The 18,650-nt window shown below is 34.8% G+C and overlaps 1 pseudogene; it reads right to left on the reverse strand.

Moving 5' to 3' along the window:
* Positions 1–10,188: 10,188 nt before the first annotated feature.
* On the reverse strand, positions 10,189–16,803 carry LOC128223909 (uncharacterized; annotated as a pseudogene).
* Between the last annotated feature and the right edge of the window lie 1,847 nt (positions 16,804–18,650).

Here is an 18,650-nt window from a genome sequence, read left to right on the forward strand (position 1 = left end):
ACTAATTATTTCGTCCCAAATATATATTAACGTTTACAATTCATTTACTAATCTTGTACATGAATTTACTTTTCTGTCCCATAAACGGGTAACAAAAGACGGTTAAGCATTGTTTTATTACTACCCTTGATTATAGTGTTTAGCTGTCTTATATAAGAACATTTTACATAAATATACAAAACGGACATCAGTCCTTGCCCCGCTCACCAGGTTGAGAGTCGTCTAGTCTTATATGTGTCCACATCTCGCTGAAGATGTCAAGAGTTCGATTCAAAACCAGGATAGCAGGGTCCTGTGGTATCTAATTGGTGTTCAACCATCACCCAAGGTCGTTGCATTGAGCCCAAACAGGTTGAGAGCAATTAAGTAGTATACATGTATGTGTCTGCATTGCCACTAAATATGTTATCAGTTCATTCACTGACCATAGTAGAGCCTGTGCTCAACCAGGGTGAGAGTAATCTAGTGGTATAGGTGCCCGCCTCTAGCCCAAGAGATCACTTGCCTGTGCCCAACCAGGGTGAGAGTAATCTAGTGGTAATGGTGCCCGCCTCTAGCCAAAGAGGTCACTTGCCTGTGCCCAACCAGGGTGAGAGTAATCTAGTGGTAATGGTGCCCGCCTCTAGCCCAAGAGATCACTTGCCTGTGCCCAACCAGGGTGAGAGTAATCTAGTGGTAATGAGGGTGAGAGTAATCTAGTGGTAATGGTGCTCGCCTCTAGCCCAAGAGATCACTTGCCTGTGCCCAACCAGGGTGAGAGTAATCTAGTGGTATAGGTGCCCGCCTCTAGCCAAAGAGGTCACTTGCCTGTGCCCAACCAGGGTGAGAGTAATCTAGTGGTAATGGTGCCCGCCTCTAGCCCAAGAGGTCACTTGCCTGTGCCCAACCAGGGTGAGAGTAATCTAGTGGTAATGGTGCCCGCCTCTAGCCCAAGAGATCACTTGCCTGTGCCCAACCAGGGTGAGAGTAATCTAGTGGTAATGGTGCCCGCCTCTAGCCCAAGAGGTCACTTGCCTGTGCCCAACCAGGGTGAGAGTAATCTAGTGGTAATGGTGCCCCTCTAGCCAAAGAGGTCACTTGCCTGTGCCCAACCAGGGTGAGAGTAATCTAGTGGTAATGGTGCACCTCTAGCCAAAGAGGTCACTTGCCTGTGCCCAACCAGGGTGAGAGTAATCTAGTGGTAATGGTGCCCACCTCTAGCCCAAGAGGTCACTGGCCTGCGCCCAACCAGGGTGAGAGTAATCTAGTAGTAATGGTGCCCGCCTCTAGCCAAAGAGGTCATTGGCCCGCGCCCAACCAGGGTGAGAGTAATCTAGTGGTAAAAGTGCCCGCCTCTAGCCCAAGAGGTCATTGGCCTGCGCCCAACCAGGGTGAGAGTAATCTAGTGGTAACAGTGCCCGCCTCTAGCCCAAGAGGTCATTGGCCTGCGCCCAACCAGGGTGAGAGTAATCTAGTGGTAATGGTTCCCGCCTCTAGCCCAAGAGATCATTGGCCTGCGCCCAACCAGGCTGAGAGTAACCTAGTGGTATAGGTGCCCGCCTCTAGCCAAAGAGGTCATTGGCTAGAGCCCAGCCAGGTGAATGTCAACCTGGCTTCTCAAAGAGAGTACTTCATATCGGCATACAGCTATCAGTTCATATCAGCATACAGCTATCTTTTCATATCGGCATACAGCTATCAGTTCATATCGGCATTCAGCTATCGGTTCATATCGGCATACAGCTATCAGTTTATATCTGATATAAACTGATAGCTGTATGCCGATATGAACAGATTGCTGTATGCTGATATTATCAGCATACAGCAATCTGTTCATATCGGCATACAGCTATCAGTTCATATCGGCATACAGCTATCGGTTCATAAAAGCATACAGCTATCAGTCCATATCAGCATACAGCTATCAGTTTATATCAGCATATAGCAATCTGTTCATATCGGCATACAGCTATCAGTTCATATCGGCATACAGCTATCGGTTCATATCAGCATACAGCTATCAGTTCATATCGGCATACAGCAATCTGTTCATATCGGCATCTGTTCATATCAGCATACAGCTATTGGCTCATATAGGCATACAGCTGTCAGTTCATATCGGCATACAGCTATTGATTCATATCGGCATACAGCTATCCTCTTAATCAAGCTTACTTAAATAGATTTAAACGAAACGCCATGATTCTAATTCCAATTTTATTGAAATCATATTCTTCAAACAGTATCTATTCTTCTATGTTAGTAAAAAAATCAAACATAATCATGCATAAAAAATGATTCCATATTATGTTTGAATGTTGATACATGTATATATATTAACAATAATTGGAATGCATTTTCTGGAATAAATGGATTTCTTTTGTATAATTTAAGCAGCTTTACGTACAAAACATCTGAAAATATTTTCACATTTTTATGAGCAAACAATAAAATGATATGTTGAAATGTAAACAGTAATAATACACATGATTGATGTCAAAAAATATAATGTAATGTATTATTTTGGGGAATGGATGCATAGATGGAAATAATTAATGCTTGAGAAGAATAATGCTTTAGTTTTATTTAAAAAAAAGAAGTTTTTTTTTAAAAACAACTGATGTTTACATACTAGGCTTTAAGTACTGCTGAAAACTAGACTTTAAATGGGTTTTTACAATAAAAACCTATCCCAATAAGTAAACTACGTGTTTAGAAATACTATACAGAACAACAGTCTACTGCAATGGGAACATTAACACCTAAACAAAGATTTACATGATCTCAATGCATGATTTTGAACAGTTAGAAGGTATAAACAATTTCTCGACATTTATTTCATATTATGTATTTGCTAAAAATGCCATTTTTGGGCTGATTGTCATTCCACAAGATAGTATGGAGACCCAGAAGAGACCCACAAGGGAACAGGAGCCATCTCACAATCGCCGATAATCGGGCTTATATAACATTTTATAGTTAAATAATATTTCCCCATTACCAGTTTAATTGAACATTTAATTTAAAAATGAAATATAACATTGCAAAAACTGCCCAATTAACTTCTTAGTATCAAAATAAATATTTAACAACACAGAAAACTAATTCAGAAAAGCTATCGTACAATACATGCAATGTTAAGACAGCCCCACTCTGTCCAATGGAATACTTGTTTGGTGCTTCACATGAAATATACTGGGACTAAAAAAATTCCCTCAGTATCATCACAAAAAATTGGAAAATATATCAGTCAATTGGGGTGGGCAGACTTTTTCTTATAAACTCTAAAACAGTAAAAGTTAATGCATCATAACTAAAATAAAACTCTGGTTAAGGCTTTTTGTGAATCAGATATGTTTAAAAACAAAAAGGCATCAACAGTATTCGGATTTCATACTTAATACTTTAGCATCACATTTTTTTTAGCATTAATTATACCACGATACACAATTTTATTTAAAAAAGTTAACATATTTTCATGTAAAAGTTAGCTTTATCATGTAAGGCTAAGGTGGTAAATGGAAGTGGCGTCCACGTTCCTTATTAGAAAGCACATTTTGTGATAACTGCATTAGTATAAGCATGTTTATTAAAACATACAAGATAAAATAAAATTAAGTATGATTATTGCTACACATATCACAATCTATTTTGCTACAATCTATATATGAAGCTACATATTGAAATATATGAACAAATCTAAATGAAATCACAAAAAAATATGGCATTTTTTACTACTGATTGTACCGGTATCACACAAACATTCAATCTAGGGGCTGCAGAACACCAGCGCTGCAGAACACCAGCGCTGCAGAACACAGGCGCTGCAGAACACAGGCGCTGCAGAACACAGGCATTGCAAAACAGCGCTGGGGAGCAACCACCAACATATGTCATTTTTTTTTAGTCTAAAGAAGAGTTGAACTCACCAATTATTAAAACAGAGAAACAGGCTTTGTTTAAGATGTGCGTATTGTATTTATTTGCAGACGAGTACCAAGGTTTATTTGAATATATTGACAATACTTGAGTAATAGTGGCAATACCCCGGTAGTCATTGCATGATGACAACGCCCCTAATACAGACGAGTTAAAAGAATATCTATTGAAAAAAGCATGAACTTATCTCCATTTTACTAATGGAATCTTTTACAAATAAATCTGCTTGTCTACTGTTTCCTTAAAAAAACCCATACTTTTCTCAATGTTATCAACTTTTTGTGAAATTTAATAATACAGGTTTAGAAACTAAAAACGTTCAAAACATTAACTGGTATTATGAAAACAATCAAAGCAATTCTAAATAATGATACAAGTAAAACATAGTTGATTCAAATAAGACAGTCCCATAAAATATTTGCAATACAATAACGGCCCAAAATATAACAAACATTCGTCTGAGCACAACCAAAAAAGTAAAGAGATTGATATAAGAAAACCATAACAATTATTAAGCTATTATTATGTTAACACAAATATAATTTGTAAAGGAATTCCTCTTGGAAAATTGATGCGAATATGCGCACAACCATAAAATTATACAGAAAAAGTAAAATAACAGTAAATGCATAATATATTGATATGTAAGAAATCGGAGCTAAAGACACAGCTTCAATGAGCAAAGTCCGGGAGATCAGTACCTAGTGTTTCAACCAGTCAAATTCATTTAAAGAAATATAATTAATCATCAAAAAATCTACAAATTATCACAAAAAATACAAAAGTCGAAATCAGCCTAATTCAAAATAATAATCCAAACAACAATTTAAAGAAATGTTGTCTTTTGCAATTTCTGGGTAAGATCAAAATGATATATTTTTAGATATATCCGGTAATACAGCATAGGTTTATGTAGTATTTCCAATCTATATATAGGAATTGGAATTCCTTATGGAGTTAAACATTTATGGTTTTTATTATTTCTGTCACATTATTTTGCAATGTCCTTAAAATTTTAGCATTGGTTATGTTTATCAATTGTAAAGGAGCAGAAGAGTATCACTTGTTTGCATTTCAAAAGTAGTAAAGAATCTTAGCATCAAGCTTGCTTGACTGGCTTTAAATGAAGACAAATGTTTTACTGTTAGATTTTGTTCAAATTAATAAAAAACCCTATTTTGTTCTAATACAATTAAACCCATGATCTAAAGATTGTAAAGATCCATTTTACCGGTGACGATAAAAAATAAAAATCTGCATAAATCTTGATATAAAGCTTTAACGAAAAATTCTTACATTTATATCTTTTCGCATGCAATATCTTAATGCTAATACAACCTTGGATAGAACTTTTTTAAAGCAATTAATGAACTTGTATGCAGAGCATATGAAAAAATCTGATGGTAGGGCACGTGTGGATGCCAGTAACGCTGTAAGGCATGTTGAGATACAAATGTACCAGCCACGCAGCGTTGGATTGTGTAAAATGCAAAGCACCTACTTAACAAAAAAATAGCAGAAACAAAATTTTGAAAGAGATGAAACAGTTACAATTTGTACATTCTTATGTGCACAGCCCTTCTTTAATTTTAGAATAAGTTTCATTAATTTTATACAAATTTGCAGAATCAAAGGCAATAGATGTTACTTTTACTTAGTAAAATCTTTAGTTATTGGGGTCTATGTTGAGCAAATGGTCTTTACCATGACCCTAATATACACATCGCAATAAAAACTGTGAACTAAAACATTTGAAATCACCATGGGGTACTCCGTTTAACCATACAACCCACCCCAGGAATGAAAAAAATAATCTACAATGATGGTTCCTCGTCATTTTTACTACAGAATGTTGCATGGGTTCTAAAAAATAAAACAGCTGATAATTGTCAATGCTGAAAAATAGCCAGGTGTCTGTTTGAGCGTGAGGGATTCATGCCAAAACCCTGATGAAGTGGCTTGGTACCCTTTGGAATTGTTTCCAGTGTCATTTATATTAGTTTCAAGCCAGTGCCTAGTTTTCCTTGCAAAGCCTGAGGAAAAACAAAAAATATATTTTCAATTGTGTAATAGTCCGAAGTAACAAGCCCATGAAGTTAAAAAAAACTAAAAAGGGATGGTACAAATTAGAAATGCCTCACTGGAGCAGGTTTTTGATTAAACATGGAACACCCCTAAGATAATACAACGTTCTGTTATAAACGTTAAAGAAAGTCTTAACAAAGAACAGATAGAAAAGCACTAACAAAAACAATATATACAAAAACTACCGAATATTTACAATAAACCCTCAGCGCATAACAGTGATAAATTACATATAAAATTCAGAAAAAAAACATAAAAAAATATTGAGCTTTTTCACAACAAAATTAAAAGATATGATATTTTGTTCTTTATCTTAGTAAGTTATATGGAATTCAATATTTTTGAGCAGCTGTTACTTTAAAACTGTCAGAATGCTCACACAACCAATTGTATAAAACTTGGATAAGTTATCCACTGTAATCTTCAGGCTAGTTTGCACATTAAAATGATTTCATTGGTTAATATTAATTTTCGGATAAATATTGACCAATCAATAAATAATTTAGCCAACTTTAACCAAACTAAAGGCAAGTTTTATACAATTGACTGCAGAAGTACAAACTTATCTTGACCACATTTAGTAAGTACAGAAAGGTTAAAACAAGTATAATAGAATGTCTGTAAACAAAAATATGAAGAAACGATGGTAAGATTTTTAAATTCCCTTCTCAATTTTTACAAACATTGAAGAAATTAAAGACTACATTTGGACAGATGGACTTCACGAGAGGTTACGATCTACCTTACACATACATACCATTACACATGTATAAACTCTAGCCAATGATAGGACCATTTGAACAAATCTAAATACTAGCATCTATTTCAAAGACCGATACTGCTTGCCCTAATTTCAGAATATCAATTACAAAGTTACAAATATTCAACCAAAGATATAAAATTGTATGAAGTACAAAAGAACATAAACAATCTTCTGTAACATGTTTCAGAGTGTTTTCTTTGTATTTGTCTGTAAATCAACTCCCATAACAAAAAGGTACAGTTAACAAGTAGGCGGAGTTTAACCATTCGATAACTAGTATGGGGATATATTTCAAGGCTATTCACTTATGACACATGCTTGTTATAACATGGTGCAAAATAGTTTCTTCATACACTAATCCAGCAGAAATTACAGTCTCCCATAAAGTGTATCATTACAATAACAGGGGTTGTGGGTACAGTAAATATTATTTATACAATTTGTATGTTAATGTTAACAAAATCTATATGAACATTTAAACAATAATAAATTGTCATTGCTGCATTCAAGTTTCATTTTTCAACAATTATCAGAACTGCATTCAAGTTTTATTTTTCAACAATTATCAGAACTACAAGATGGGAGTATTTTTCAAAGAATATACAGCCATTCCTTGTCCAAATGTTTATTAATTAATGCTGTTGGCGTGGCTTAATTTGGCACAACAAAAAAATAAAAAAAATGCTATGAACCAAAGCCTGCGTGGCCTGAATAATCATTCTATTTTTTATTCAAATAGAACCTTTGTATTGATATGTTTCTTTTTTTAAACACACTGTGTTAAAATGAAATTAGATTATCAATGGTCAATCTTTATTATTATTATCAAAATCAATGCATTGCTACCCAGTACATGTACCATGTTTTAAGAGTATAAGATGCACTTTTCAAAGTAAAATTTGGATTTGATCTTTTGCTTTTAAAGATTTGTTTTAGTACTGAAAAAAAATAGATCTTTCATGTATATTTTAAAGTGAAATTTTAAATTGATTCTTTACTTTTAAAGCTACACTCTCACAGATTGATCGTTTTAACAACTTTTCAAATTTTTGTCTTTAATGAGACAAATTTTGCGTAAATGACTGAAAACTGGTGATATAAGACTGTTGATCAAAGATCAGATCACAGTTTTTGATATTTACACTTGAAATTTATGGCTAAAAGCATTACTAACACTTAAGAAAAATGGAAATTTTGGCAGTTTTCCAAATAATTGAGATCTGTTCTGTTGAGTGTTATCCTATATGACTGATTTGAAAACACTAATGCCAAATTCAGCCGATTCTGAGACAAAAACTGAAAAAGTTGTCAAATCGTTCAATCTGTGAGAGTGATGATTTAAATGCATTTTTTACACTGAAAATTCAGACAGAGCCAATAACCTTGGTTCAGCACAATGGAAAGCAAGAGAGCTGTAGTGGGAACATGAACGCTCCTCTGGTGTATTTTCAGTCTAACAAGGGACAAAATACAATAATGATTTATCAAACAGTTATAGACCCAGTCGTGCAACTGCATATTGTTTCTGGAAACATGTGTACAAAGTTTCATGGGAATAATCCGAATGTTTTTTTGAGCTATGGCCAAGGATGAAAATTATGCTGGCAATTGACATTCACCTCTCCCACTGTTGACACCAAGGCTATCACAATACCCTGACTTTGTTCTTCAAAAAAAACAATGAGCTAAAAAACATGTATAAATTACATACAACCATAGAAAAACATGGTATTTTACTAACCAATGATAATCAAATTCATCTTCAGATTTGCTTGCAAAGAATGCAGAAAATAAAAATGCATGGCACATAATTTTATATATATACATTATAAAAAATACAGGAATAACCAGAAACAAACCAATATACTTATAAAAGTCAGAGAAATATAATTTTAGAGGTTGATTCAAAATCCTGAAGTGGCATACTGTTTGAACCATTCCTTATATCTACATTTTTCTGTTTGTTTGAAATATTTTAAATTGAATCAAGTATTTCAGATAAAGTTAAACAGCAAAATCTGTTACCGGCATTTCACCTCTGTTAAAAAAGTATGGCAGATATTTGATACAGCGTTTACCAGTGGTCAAATAATTTTTTTCCCAATTAGAGTGCAGCAATGAAATAAACAATGATGTAATAACAAGGAGCGTTCATGCAAAATAAACTTCAGTTTCGTGTTCCTCTCCATAGAAGATTCTAAGGCAATGTAAACATACTGACATATAAACAAGTTTACAATTGAAAAGGCAAATATACTATAAAATATATAAATCCCTTGTAGTCGTAATACTTCACTAAATAGATATCAGTAACAATATAAACAAAAATATACACTACTTCAAAATTGTGCTGAAAATTATTGTGTCCCTTATAGGGCATTAAAAACGTTAAGGTTTCCTGACTTACCCTTTTTTTTGCCTCGACCCTACACCTTTTAATTGCCTTCAGAATATTATTTGTTTTCTTTTTTTTTTTTTTAAAGGTTAAAAATAAAAAGTTCTTGGCTTTTCACAATACCAGTGATGCTTTTCCTGATTGTTTAGATGCTACTAAGCATATAATTTATAGCTTTTGGTAACAGAAAAATCTTAAGTAACAATTTGAAAAATCTAAAAAACAACAACAGAATTCTGTACCAAATGACCTACCATGAATATCAGAAATATCCACACTCAGGCAAAAAAAGTGTAGAATCGGAAGGAAAAAATAGTGTCAGTCCAGAATGCAGAAACAATTATTTTTTTTAAGAGTCCCAAACAGAGTCCCAAAACAGCACATATATATACCATATTTGAAAGGATTACACATGTACGAGGGCTGATTCAAAAGTTTGCGGACACTTGTTTTTAAAAATCATTTACGATCATTGACTCTTATATAAATGAGATATTCATATAAAGCAATCCTTTTTCTATCCAAATGAATTACCGATAATCAGATCAATCTGACATCATACATAACATATTTCAGGTAAATGTGAAACTGGGCCCTGAGGGTCTAATAATGATGTCGTTTTTTACAAATTTTCTGTAATATGTTTCAAACAATTTTCAAATAAATATCTTTAAATGCCAAACTGAATCATATTTCGCATGAATCACTTGCATGTTGGAATTATTTTTACATTGGATCAGAAAATTTGCGAAATTTTGTGTCCAAACTATCATACAGAATGATAAATAAGTACACGCTGGATCTTCTCTATACAATTTACTTGTCTTTAAAGCTGCACTCTCACAGATTGAACGTTTTAACAACTTTTTTTATTTTTTGTCTTGGAACGAGCCAATTTTTGCAAAAATGCATGGAAACTAGTTATATAAGATTGCTGACAAAAAATTAGATCGCAGATTTTTATATTTAAGTTTAAAAATTAATGTTTTATGCAAAACCGTTAGCAACGGTTTAAGCCATAAAACATTAATTTTCGAACAGAAATATAAAAAACTGCGATCTAATTTTTTGTCAGCAATCTTTTATCATTGGTTTGCAGATATTTACGCAAATTTGCTCTTGCCATGACAAAAAATAGAACAGTTGTAAAAACGGTATATCTGTGAGAGTGCAGCTTTAAGGAATAGTACTTTTCAAAGGGATATCTTTTGCAGTGTGTCTGTCGAAAACATACTATATCAAGATACAGCTAACATAACTTGGGGAAATAAAAAATAAAAATATTTCAAACTGTTCCAAGTCATCGAAGTCAGACCCTCTTCGACACTGTGTGCTATTTTGGTGTCTTTGAGTAGCGCTGTATATTCAGAGTCCATTGAGTAACTGTGAATATGTTATAGTGACAATGGCATGATCCCGCTATGACGTTACTAGCTAAATTGTGTCCTGCTTTCTATCATTATGGAATGTGTTTATATTTTGTGCATAGTTCAATGTACGAACATGCAATCTTGTGTACAGATCTGCAGACGAAATGAGACATTATTAGAAGGAAAACCTACTTCATTCAGTAACTACATACAAACTTTTGGCTCACCCCTCGTACAACTTACTTATTTGATTGGGAAACTGTGTTTATATTTAATGTTTAAAATGTCAAATCAAAATAATGTAATGCTATTTGGAATGTGTGTTATACAGATCACAGACATTAAGGATTTCATTGAAATATATAAATCTGTTAAATAAAAGTTCATTTATAAAATCTGCAACAATAAAATATCACCTAAGATAGATTTGAACTTTGTTCCATTAATAGTGACAACAAACATCATATCATCAGCATAATGTATAAACATACTTTACAAACAAGTATCTTTTCAACAAAACTGTTCTCTTTGGCCATTTTTTTTACTATTCAATTTATGATTGAAAATAACATATGACAGAATGTATTTGGCAATTCAAGACTGGATTTCTAGCAAATATTACTCTATACACAAAATACTTACTATTAGCATACAATATCAACCTTCAATCAAAAAGTTACATGTATATGTTTGTAAAAACTATGAAAAATCATTGGAAAAAAGAAATGAAAATCATGAGAAAAAAATTGTACGAATTCATTATGAACGCAGGACCAGTCCTGTACTTTTGTAAATGATTCCTGATATGACAAGATTACAATTTAGTTGCTATTGCTTTCTGATCCCCCCCCTGTGACAGCCACATTTTCAATGCTCACGTCAGACGCGGGTTCGGCACTTCCTGCTTTCCGGTTATAGTGGAACCTCTCCAAATGCTGCAGAAGATAGTCTCGGCGTCGGAATCTACGGTCGCACAACTCGCATGGGAACGGTTTTTTCGTCTGTGTGGATTTTCCGATGAGAACGCATGTTCGATGGATGGGTAAAAGCCTTGTTGCAGATATCGCACGTGTAACGCTTATCCCCCACGTGCGAGCGCCAGTGGAAAGTGCGGTTATTCTTATTAGCAAGAATCTTGTTGCATATCAGGCATTTCGCCATGTTTCCAATTTCCTCAAAGGCACTTTTCATGTCCATAAGATCCAGACCTAACTTACCAGACTTGCTTCCTTTTTGATTTCTGCTATTTGTAATACTTATGAGAGAATTTCCGGGCTTCTTATCTGTAAAAAGAAAACCTTTATTTATCAAATCTGGCACATCCTTGATATCGTGAGGAACGTCTGTTTGATCAGCTGCTGGCTTTGGCAGAATATCTACAAGATTTGAGCCAGATTTTTTCAAAAGGTTTTTTCTCGACTTCCTTCGACTCCGAGCTTTCAAGGGAGATCTTGGGAATGTAAGCTCTCGTGGTACAAGGGCAGTAGCAGCTGCGATTTGTTCAGCAATTTGTTCTGAAGATAAGGCCACATCTTGATCGACTGGGAAATTGTTGATTTTCTGCTCTATGGCACTACTTGCGTCAAACTCTGATTTAATTCCTTGCCCAGCCAATATCTGTTCAACAGCCTGCTCAGGGCTCCAACCAGCTTCAAACTTAATGTCTCTTAATTGTGGCTTAAGTGCTGCTGCCTGGAACACGAAACCAGACATCGTTCCAGCAACTAGCCCGTTGGTGTGATTGTGAACTTCCACTCCATCAAGAGTGTACTCATATGCATTGTTTTTCTCACATGAATCTAAGGCACTATTACAATCAGCAGCAGGTTCGGGGGGAACTTTGGGAGTAAAGCCATTCTCACTTACAAACTCCGGTTCCGGTTCCTCCATTATAGGGCTGTCTAGCTGCGGAGGACTTAGCCCGGCTTGAGGAATTTTGCATCTCGGTGTTGACTTTCGACGATGAGTCTTGTTTTGCTTCACTTTAGTTTCCCTGTCGGGCACTTCTTGCTTAATTTTGGCACCTGAATTTAAAAGCATTGTTAAACTTAACCTGATAATCTTTTAACCTGAGTCAAAATCCTAATACGTATGGAATAGTTCCATGAATGCAAATTGCTTAATTTAAGTGCATATTGTCATTGTGTACCAAGTTTAGTGTTACAGAGTTTCCACACCATTTTCTGGGGATGCATGCATCCTTTAGGAAAAACTTTGGCGGTGCAGGACAGTTTTGAGGGTTGCAGACTTGAATCTTTGGATGTCCGTCCATACCCAAAACCAAAGAGTCCTTGTTGTGACATTGTTAGCAGACAACAAATTGTAGACTATCACTCGTTTATAAAATATCTTTTTATATATACAAATCATATTAGTCGTTAACCAGTCGCAGAATACATTGAACTACAATGTGACCTGAAATCTGTGGAACTTCATCAAAAGTTCATTAAATTTATACATCTTGCACCTGTTTGGACAGGTCATCTTGGGCAATGTTATTGTTGTAAATGAAGATTACTTTTAGAAATAGGAAAACCTGGTTTGAATTGCAAAAAATGCTGATTGATGTTTGCTTTGAAAATAAGAACAATTCACTTTTGAACATTAAATTTCAGATTTCACTGGTGCATTTTCTGTGCATGCATGCATGATTGGTGTCATTTTTGAGCATGAGTATTTCTTTTTCTACGTAAATAACGCATATTAAAGTTATTTGTTTGTGAATGGGAACCTTTTGTTCATACTTTTGAGTTTTTTTCATACTGGCAAACATTAAACTTCTGGCATGTGGCTGCTACCAGTGATGATGCCAAGGTTATGACAACAGCTCAACTTATTTTTTTTCAGAAAAATAAATCAGCTGACAATGCTCTTGGCTCCAATTTTAAACACTATTACCTGTGTACAATTAAAGGAACTCCAATTAGAACTAGCCCAAGCAGATTTATTGTAGGGTTTCGTCTTCAGCAAATAATGAATAAAACAATTTCAAAATTAAGACAAATTATGAAATGATAATAATCTTTGTTAAGCATCATTACCTGTGCAGAAGTTCAGAAACTCCTGTTTGACAGACTGCAGGCTGGGTGACTGGAGGAAGTCTTCGCCGCGCGTGGAGCCAATGTGACCACATGTCCGATCATCCAGGCTCGCGGTCAACACAATATATTCCTCACCAGTGTCAGAAAGGCGGCTCAACTAAAGAAGATATTTATTCAATTAACTCTTTTTAACAATTGATGCAAATTTAAACTGAAACTGTTTTATTTGTTATGATCTTTAGTAAGGTCATAAAAAAGTTTGGTTAGGGTTACATCCTTTTCAAAAATAGGTAGGGTTGGTAGGCTTTTTATTTTGTTATTTTTTTTTGTTATTATGCTTTATATAAGAATGTCATTTTATCATTTGAGAATGGTGTTCAAGTTATCGTCTGTATAAGCATTTAAGGTTTTAAACTACATATTAAAAAGCAATTTAAAAAAAAGAATTTTTTTATTTTATTTTTTTTTTAGTTTTACATTTTTTTTTTTCAAACTAACTATAAAAACGGTAGGGTCGGCGCCTATTCTGCAGGTAGGGTTGTGTAACCCGAACCAAATGTGTATTTTTTTTAGGCCTAACCAACTGACTAAAAATGGTATGGGCGATGCTTATTTTGTAGGTAGGGTCAGGTAACCCAAACCAAATGTACATTTTAAGGCCTAATTTAAAATTTCATATAGCTGACAGAATATCCTTTTACTGGCAAATATAGCATGAATGTCTTCCAGAGGATAAGTTGGTATTTGTGACTACCTCTCATCTTGGCATTCCTATGTTCAAGCCCAATCTGTGACACTATATTATATAATGGCCTGTTCAAAAGGGCACCACAAATGCCAAATGGTTTCAAGGAAACTGACTCAAGAAAGATTCATATCAGCTCATATGGGTCTACCTGTCAATGCTTTAACATAAAAATAAAGAATAGTATAAACTAACACATACCAGAGACTGTATTTCATATTTAAGTACAATCCTCACAGCCTGCGTCAGTTCTGGCTCCATCACTCCTTCCATTTTTGTCTACATCAGTCTACCTGTCAAATATACCACATTATTTTATGAGGTTACAACTAGATGCAGTAAGGGAAACATTATCTAAGAGTTTAAATATGTTTTGTACTAAGACATGATTTAAAGGTATACCAAAATTTGCTGTCTGATGCAGCATGGCCAAATATTTATAAATATTAGATCTTTTGTCCTTATTTTTGCTGATCAGGTAATTTAGGTTGATTAAGCAATATTGCCTGATTGCTAGTGAATGGATTATGACAGTTATTTTCCCCACAATTTTTCGAAGTGGTCATTATGACAAAAATAAGGAATTCCAATATTGCATATTAGAAATGAACAAGAATGCTAATGAGCTCAAATACACTCATTCATAGCTAAAAGGAGATGATTATTGTGATAGACCATATGAAGGCATATTTGATTTCAATCATATTTTCCAATTTCCTTGTTAAATATCAACTACAGCATTATTTTTTCATTTGAAGCGTTTTTGGTCATATGTAGCATTTTTTTCCACCAAAACATACTTGGGTTTAATGTAACGGTCCATTGTAGCAGATGTGCATTCATAATATAACATTTCGTTATAGATGTATGTTCATAGTATGTTGATGTACTTGTTTGGTAATATGCAAATTAGCAAAGCCCGCACTCTGTGTGGATTGAGAATTTACTGTATATGAAGACCAGTGGACCCCTTTAGGGTTGAGCATGCATTTCTCTGAAGGGATCTGTTGGACTTGTTTGACGTTGCACGTTACAAATGGTGGCAGCGGTGGGATGGTGACAACTGCCAAATAGGAATTGCCTTACCCACAAGTTTCCCAGGCCAAGATTGGGGACGACTTGGAGGGGAAATTAATGTAATGGTCCGTTGTAGCGGATGTGTGTTCATAATATAATATTCTGTTATAGATGTAAGTCCGTTCATATTACATTGTTGTACTTGTTTGGTAATAAAAAAATTATGCAAATTAGCAAAGCCTGGGCTCCACTTGGATTGAGAATTTACTGTATATAAAGACCAGTGGACCCCTTCAGGGTCGAGCATGCTTTTCTCTAAAGGGATCTGTTGCGTCTTTGACGTTGCACGTTACATTAGCATGCATTTTACGAGTTGTCTCACTTGATAAACAAAATCATCAATAAAAACAAGGATAACTTGTATTCAAAATGTGGACGAGGGTATTGCATTGATACCTTTTATCAATCAAGTAATTTAATGAAATACCATTCCTGGAGTTTGTTGCACAAAAATTAATACAATAACGACAATACATGTGTCAGTAAAAACTGATTGCTGGTAATAATCATGCAAATTGTATATGAACAAAACAAATGAAAGGAGAAAAATGACAATTGTCGGATCCCGCTTTTTGCCAGATACTGCTCTCCAACCAGTAGTTGTGGAAACCAGAACAAATCTTTACTCAAAATTATCAAGGATTCAAACCGATTGATGATCAATTAATCATTGTTTTTGTTTATATAGGTAATGCACCTCAGATTTGGCATTTTGGCTCCAGTATAACATTTACTATGGATATTTAAAGCATATTTATATATATTGTATATATTACATTAAATTTATCCTAAACTGAACTTTAGGGAAATCAATGTTTAAGTTAAAGTTGACAATATTAAGAGTATTAGTTGACAATATTAAGAGAAATACACTACAAATCATGAATAACTTTAGTTTTTAATTTTCCATAATAAAGGTCTATAAGCTGGTACATTTTACATTTAAAAAGTTTGACCCATATATATTGTTCAAGCCGTCCTGACCTACACTTGAGTATGGCATGTGTTCAAATCAAAAGAGAAAGTGCATACATTGCAGAGTACAAATTATCATTAAATCCTAATTAAATGTGTCAATAAAAAAAGTTTGTGAAATAATACATAAATCATCTCTCCTATATATTTAAAATAGTGAATATCTGAATGATTTTGAATCATTGAAATTAACTGAACATATCTAATTTCCGACCGAAACAACACATCCGAACAGGTCGAATTTTGGCCCAAAACAAACAAAGCAAACATCAAAGATATGCATTTCTAGGGTAAAATATTGACGTATTTAGGTAAAGTAAAGCTTAAATCGTACGAATATACCGGTGACACCGCTCATAAGGGGGCTTAAATGGTTATTTTTCACATTGTTTGGAGGAAATTCCTTAGTTGCCTACCTCGGTCACTGAAGAGCGCGTTCCATGGGTAGATAACTCTCAGCAAGTGTAATTCCCGACATTCGGTACCCTGTACTGCCGACAGTGTGAAAGTATTTCCGGACTAACTAGTCGGTTCAAGGTTCATTATATATCCTAGCGTACGTGTTCCAAGTAAACTCAAAGCTGATCACACTTCAACTTTTAATGTAGTATAATATCCATATCAAGAGTAGTGTAATATGACGTACTCTGAAAATACAGGGGTCACACCTGATGACCACAAAAGGTCACATAGGTCAATATACCTTCAATCATCATGAATGGTCTAAGGGAGATAACCATAATATTAATAATACTTAGACCTGGTTACAAATGGATGAGGGGTAAGTTGAATATCCCATCAACCGATGGGGGTAAAACTCCCCTTTTGGCTTCAAAATTCTATTTAAGTCACACTTGGGGATGTGACGGGGTCAAGCCATAATGCAGCCATTATAGGGCGCGGGCAGACCTATATAAACTCAACAACAACAACAACAACAAAGAGGGGTAAGTTGGATCTCTTGTCCTGTGAATAAAAATCCGTCGATTTACATAAATAATACTCTTAAAATGATGCAATTGTCTAATACTACCTTTATGTAGAAGTTTTATATTACGAACATATAATCCATTACATGTCACCAGAGGCCGCGGGTTCCAGGTTTTTTCGTTGTAGGGGGCGTAATTCTTAGGTGAACAACCATTTGGCATTCGGCCCTATCTCAGAACTAAAATTTAAATAGTTTTAAATGTTCAATGTAAGCGAGAGGGCTTCGGGATTCTCCACCGAGAAATTTTAACACTATCTAGTCCGAAATGGTGCATTTTTAGAGTATTTTATTACTTTTATTATTTTTAGCCCCCCCCCCCCATGGTTCCGCTAGTGGTTCCGCTATACATACATAAGTTTTAAATGACTACGTATACATAGTGTAAAAGAAAAAAGGAAAGGAAAAACAATCCTGCAGGGATCTTTCACCAAGTTCACCCAGTATTAGTGCCGGTCACCGGATGTGGCAGAAAATTTTATGTAAACGTTTGTCGTTCTAATTAGGTAGTCTATTCCCTGTTTTCACTGCAGTTGTCTCTGTGCTTAAAGTTTCATATAATTTCAATTGTAGACCTTTAATTTCATGAGTTTGTGACATCTTTTTAAATATAATCTTAGCACATAATTATTATGTTTTTTTAGGGTTTTTAAGCTTGAAATAAAAAAAAAAGTAGGAAAGTATCAGTGAACGCTTTTTCATGTTTTTCCTATTTTTTATACAGCAATAGTTCGTCAGAGCAGCTGTTATATCACTATCTGTAACTCGGTCATTTGCCTTTCTTTAGTTGTAACGTACGCATTTTGGGCGGAGCTTTTACGGACCCCCTCCCAACGTTTTATTTAGACGATACTATTGAGGTACCGTCAAAACAGACACTGTGAGTTTATCTCAGTGTCCGTCAATCCTCTGGCTAAAGGTGGCTCGCATCAGTTCGGTTCCTCAGTGTTTTGTGTGTGTGTGTGTGTGTGTGTGTGTGCGTGCGGCGTGCTTGCGTGCGTGCGCGCACGTGCGTGTGTATGTGCGCGCGTGTGCACGCGCGTGTGCATTTTGAATACTCTCTGTCTTTGTTGACTTCGTAATAGTTTTCAATGATTTAAAATGTGTGTATAATGTATGACGTCTGAATTTTAGACTATGAAGTCCTCTTTCTTTTACCCTTACATGATATGCCTTTTTTCTGATATAATCATGCAAAAAGTTATTTTCTAAACATTGGTCCTTTTTTAAAAGAATGGTGACTAGACTGGTGATACGTATTCAACGGGGTCGTTCTTATGATTTGTACAAGGT

This window comes from Mya arenaria, chromosome 17 (assembly GCF_026914265.1).
Source record: "Mya arenaria isolate MELC-2E11 chromosome 17, ASM2691426v1".
In the NCBI taxonomy this organism is placed as follows: domain Eukaryota; kingdom Metazoa; phylum Mollusca; class Bivalvia; order Myida; family Myidae; genus Mya; species Mya arenaria.